Source organism: Magnolia sinica, chromosome 6 (genome assembly GCF_029962835.1).
Source record: "Magnolia sinica isolate HGM2019 chromosome 6, MsV1, whole genome shotgun sequence".
NCBI lineage: Eukaryota > Viridiplantae > Streptophyta > Magnoliopsida > Magnoliales > Magnoliaceae > Magnolia > Magnolia sinica.
In genome coordinates this window covers 77,375,915-77,382,360 of record NC_080578.1, presented here as the reverse complement: position 1 = coordinate 77,382,360, position 6,446 = coordinate 77,375,915, and positions in this window count along the sequence as shown.

Genomic DNA, 6,446 nt, shown 5'->3' with positions numbered 1-6,446 from the left:
CTGTGGACAACTAATCACCAACAAGGCCTGAAGGTAGCGGACCCATTTACGAGTTAGTCAGACTTAGCTTAGTAATGCCTCCTCACACCAGGCAGGTAAGGCCACACCCCTATCCAACCGACTACACGACAGTGGGAGTTACAGCCTAACGGTATAAGGCCCTCGTGCGCTCATAGTTTTCACTCGGTCATGGTGTTGGAGCAGATCCTTGGTACTATGGAAGTTTTGGAAATTTCACCCATGGGCATCCTATGCACCTGGTATGCTCAAGTAATATTTTCAGTGTCCACACATATGACCATTCACTAATGTCCCTGTAGAGGCAAGGCCCTGATAAAGCAGGGGCGGTATCATCATGAAATGCGATGTCAATGCATGTGTCACACATACAGATCATGCGCAAGCTTCAGGCACTCAATGTGCACAAGGGGAGAAACTCCGTCCCTCAATGACCACCATACAATGTAATCAATTTATACAGATGATGCATATGGGTCATAATGATGTAAGTGTGCTACTTATAAAATGTATTCCTCCTTCCTAAGGAGGGACAAGGACAAGATCTATGGACAAGTACTCTAAGGAGAAATGAAGTTCTCTTAGTGGGGGCCCAACAATTTGGGATGACCCACAAGCTAGGGGAATCCTAAAACCTTAAAAAGGAAACGAGCCTAACAAGGTCCAAGGTGGGCCTTCAACTACCTATCAGGTCCTTATGGGCCTACCTTAAGGCCACCAAGGAGGACATCTAACCTCAACTGGGTCCCAAAAAGATAACCTGCTACATTTGTAAAGAAAAGTCCAAGGCCCAAATCAATCCATGGCCTAGTGGGCCATACACTAAGCCCAATACATAGGCAACCTGGTAGGCCTTTAAGCAAGGTTAGGGCCCAACCATGAAGGTCATGGGTTCAATCATTGTGGTGGGCTTAATGGGCAACCCATTATCCCAACATATGGAAAATCCTTATATTTAACACAAGTAAGTTGGGCCTCACATCTCGGCCCAAGTATGGATTTATTATAGTGGGTAAGTAAGGGCCCAACTACTTGAGTATTTGGCCCATAAGACCCATCACAATGACATGGTAAATATAAGACCCAAGGTTCCAACGGGCCTACCAAAAGTTTTAGCCCAACTAAGGCTATAAGGCCCACTAATTAACTAGAAGACTAGCCCAAGAAGAATCCAATTGGAATGGGCCTTTAATCATGCACTAATTAAGCCCAAAAATAAAATTAAAATGGTAAGATAACTGAATAATCCATCCTCAAATATGGTGGGTCATGCTACTCTAGAATAAACTCTTATGGGTAGAAATATTAGGCCCATTACCAAATTCCAGCCCACCCATTTTCTTGGGTTGGTTGGAATCCAACAATAAAAAAAAATTTTACAGCATATTTAATCCCTGATGGCCCACACACATCATTGTGGGTCCCACCAGATAAGAAGGGGGATATACAACACTTACTTCAATTAGGTCATTCCGTTGGAATGCAGGCCCAATAGCGTAAAATAGGGGCGTCCCATGGTGGGAAATCCTACGGGCCTGGGTATTTGGCCCAAAACTGATCCTAATTGTAGGCCATACCATGGTCGGTACAGGGGCCCGATGGCCTTAAAAATTTATAGGGTGGTCCTTCCATAGGTAGGACACACCTCCACAAAATTTTTCAATTTTTTGATAACTATAAGTATTTTAATTTATTTTTATAAGACAGTCTATCTAGAAAATCGGACTGTCCTGGACGTCCTAACATGGTGGGCCAGTCTGGCCCTTGCCACGGTGTTTACAAGGCTCTATTGGCCATGAAATTTGGTAGGTAGATCCTACCATGAGTATAATACACCTTTACAAAATTTGAAAAATTTTAGACATCTGTAAATATTTTAATTTATTTAAAGAAATCAATCTGTCCTGAAAATCAGACTGATCTGAACACCATATTATAGTGGGCCGGTCCAGCCACCACCATGGTGTGTACAGGTGTCCATTGGCCACAAAATTTTGTAAGTAAGTCCTACCATGAGTGTTCCACGTCCATGTAAATTTTCATAATTTTTTTAGACACCTAAAAGTATTTTAATAAATTTTGAAATTTTAACCTGTCCAGGGTGGATTGTTGCTGGAATTGCATGTCCCTATATTTGGGACCACATGGAATGGGCCTGGACCCACCCAAACCCTTAGAAAATTGGGGTAAAAGGTGGACCTACATTTATAAAATAAGTGAGGTCCACTGGAGTGACCCACTTCTTCCAAAAAGTCAGGTGAATTGAGTGTTTTTCTTCATACTGTATTGCTGAACTGTCCAGAAATTTCTGGACAGTTAGCCATCTTTAGCCCTTCCCATGGGCCTCAAACATCGGAGGTAGGGTGTGGGCCCCATACCACATCAAAGTGGGGTCCACACACTTCAAAATCCCTAAATAAATTTGGGATAAAAAGGGTTGAAAATAGGTCTAAACAGTAACTCAAAACACATGCTCCAACTGGGCATGAAATCTGGACAGCAACATAAGCTGTCCATATTTCAGCCCATGGAAATAAATTAAGGGGTCCATAGCCCTGATTCCTCATGTGGGGTCCACCGTGATAGGTTCATAAAATTTTAGACCCATCAGAGCTCTCAAGCCTCTATAAAAATCCATTTTAGAGGCCATCCAAACCATGCATGCATGATAGGGCCTGGACATCCAATCAAGGTGGGCTTGGACGTCCCATCTTGCTAGGGGCCTGGGATGTTGCTGACCTACTTTAGTGGGCCACACATCATCAGATAATGTACAGAAGAAAATAAGGGAAAGGAAGGAGAGAAGGAGCAAGATCGGCCATAGGTGGGAGATCCCGCCACTAATGGGCCACCCACAGACAAATCCACACCATCATTATATCATACACTTACATGCAAGCCAAGATACATCAAAATAAGTTACTAGATGGTAGGGATCTCTTCCCTACATGCATGCAAAGGCCTAGGTAGCCCATGTGATGCAAGAACATCATAGTGGGTCCATGGAGAATGACCCACCATGGAATGAATTGTGAAGGATCTAGGTCGTTGGCCTTCATCCTAGGAGCCATGTAGGGCCTCCACCATGGATTGGTGGGCCCTACATGCTTCCATATATGTAGAAAAAAGAAGAGAAGCAAGGGAAGAAGAAGAAGAGATGAAGAATGTTGATGAGGCACCCACCTCAAAGCTGATCCTCCTTCTTCCACACTTGGGTTCTATAGCTCCAATGGTGAAGTTTTAATAGTTGGCATGAGTTTTTAAGGGTTAGATTAGGAGAGATCTAGCTTGGAAGGGGCTGGAGAATTTGGAGATTTTTGGATGAAGGTTGCTAGCTAGAAATGAGAAGGACGGAGAGATAAGGGGGGAGAGAGAGAGAGAGAGAGAGAGAGAGAGAGAGAGAGAGAGAGAGAGACCATGATGGGTTTGTAAGAGAATCCATCATTACCATAGGGAGGAGTTTACAAAGTTGTAGGTTAGACTAGGCCTCTTGGTAGTGTTTGTGGTTGGTGGTGTTTGTTATGGATCTTTGTGTAGTGTGTGGGTAGTGTACCTTGAAACTTGTGCCAAGGGTGATGGTTGTCCACATGCATTCCACCTAAGTGGGCCACATGATCAATGGTCATATAATGAAATATACATAACTTTTGATCTACATATCAGATTTATGCGTGAGACATGGCGTTGGAACCGTGGTGACGATGCGGTCACAATGGCATATGTCTCAGGTCAATCTGAATTGGGTCTACGTGACCGAACTCAAGGATGACCGCAAACACTATCCAAGGGTCGCGGGTCGCCAGAATTTGACCGGTAAGACTGTGAGACCAAAATAAATGAGATGCATACTCACACACACATGCACGCATGCGAACTTGGGTTGTGTCTCACAATCCTCTCCACCAACAAAGAAATTTCATCCTCAAAATTGATAAAACTGGAATAACAAAATGCATAAACATCATCACATATATCTCAATCATCAATCACAAGAGAAAGTAATACAAGCAATCAATCATCAAATAAATGGGGATAATGCTCTGTAATCTCAGCCTCACGTTCTCAAGAAGCCTTGGCCTACGAATGATGACCTCATTGCACTTTCACTAAGGGAATGACCTTGGTCCTGAGGACCTACTCCTTCCGATCAAGAATATGAATTGATTGCTCAATGCAGGAAGCATCCTCACGAACCTCAAGTGGCTGCCAAACAATCATGGGAATAGTGTCCGACTCACATTTTCACAACATAAAAACATGGAACACATCATGGATTGCAGACAACTCAAGAGGTAAGGCAAGCCTATAGGCCACATCGCCTACACGCTCAGTAATCTCAAAAGGTCTAATAAATCTCGGGGCGAGCTTGCCCTTCATACCAAAGCAAACTACGCCCTTCATAAGTGAGACCTTGAGATATACCATATCCCCGACTGCGAACTCGAGGGGTCGACGCCGATGATCAGCAAAACTCTTCTATTGGCTCTGAGCTGTGCGCATCCTCTGCCTAATAACATCATAGCCTTTGACATCTGCTGCACAAGCTCAGGACCTAAGAGACGATGCTCTCCTTCCTCGGTCCAACAATTAGGAGATCTGCACAGTTTACTATAAAGTACCTCAAAAGGAGCCATGCCGATAGTTGCCTAATAGCTGTTGTTGTACGCGAACTAGGCGAGGCGCATATGCTCATCCCAACTGCCCGCAAAGTCAATTACACAAGCTCTAAGCATATCCTCAAGGATCCGGTTGACCTTTTCGATCTACCCATCCATCTACGGATGATAAGTGGTGCTGAGACGCAAAGTGACCCCCAATGCCTGTTGAAAGCTCCTCCAAAATTAAGACTTAAACCTGGAGTCTCAGTCTGAAACGATCGAAACTGGGACGCCGTGCAGTCTCACTATCTCCTCAATGAACACCTTAGTAAGCCGGTCTATAGACCAGGAAGTAAGTACTGGAATGAAATGAGCCGACTTCATTAGACAATCAATGATAACCCAAATGGTATCGTGACTGTGCTAAGTCTTCGGCAACCCTGCGATGAAGTCCATCGATACGTGCTCCCACTTCCACTCTGGAACGCTCAACAACTGCAAGGGTCCAGGGGGTCTCTGATGATTGGCCTTGACACACTGGCATATGTCACACTCTGCCACAAAACTAGCAATCTGGTACTTCATCCCCTACCAAAAATACTACCTCCTTATATCACAATACATCTTCGTGGAGCCCGGGTGAATAGTAAGTCTCGATCCGTATGCCTCGGTCATCAGATCACAATGCAACTCTGGCACGTCCGGGACACACAATCGGCCTCTGAAGCGTAATCCACCATCGAAACCAATCTACCAGTCTAACTGCTCCACAAATGCGGCCTCTGCTCAGTACTCCTGAAGTGACTCATCCGTCTACTGAGCCTCGATCACCCTAGCCACCAAAGAGGGTTGAATCGACAAGCTCGAAAGCTGAACAATGGAAGATTGCAGACCGAACTTGAAGTCATACTCTAAAACATCTTCGAGCATCTGCCACTGACGCATCATCATCTGTGCCACCAGGCCTCGTGGCTGACGGCTGAGCGCATCTACCACCACGTATGCCTTGCTCAGGTGGTACTGAAGGTCAAATTCATAGTCCTTCAACAGCTCCATCCATCGCCTCTGATGTAGGTTTAACTCGGACTGTGAAAATAGATACTTCAAGCTCTTATGGTCCGAGAAGAGCTCAAACCTGACCCCATATAGATAATGCCTCCACACCTTCAGTGCGAAGACACCTGCTGCAAGCTCCAAATCATGAGTGGGGTAGTTCAGCTCATGGACCTTGAGTTAGCGCAAGGCATATGCCACTGGCTTCCCGTGCTACATCAGTACAGCACCTAAGCCAACTCTAGAGGCATTGGTGAAAACAACAAAACCCTCACTCCCATCAGGAAGAGTGAGAACAGGAGTGGACATAAGGTGGTCCTTCAACTCCGTGAATGTCTCCTCGCAAGCGTCACTTCAAACAAACTCGACGCCCTTCCGCGTCAACCGGGTCAACGGTGCTGCAATACGGGATAAACTGTCGATAATACCCTGCTAGACCAAGGACGCTATGGATCTCGGACGCGTTCATGAGCTCTCCCCACTGACGCACTACATCAACCTTCGAAGGGTCCACGACAACACCCTCTCTCGTCACCACGTGACTGAGGAACTTCATCTCCTTCTACCAAAACTTGCACTTCTCCAGCTTCGCATACAGCTAGTGGGCACGGAGGGTCTCCAGCACAATCTGCAGGTGCTCAGTATGGTCCTCTCGGGTCCTCAAATATATAAGAATATCATCAATGAATACCACCACAAATTGATCGAGGAACAGCCAGAAAACCCCGTTCATCAGCTGCATGAATATGGCGAGCGCATTGGTCAGTCCAAATGACA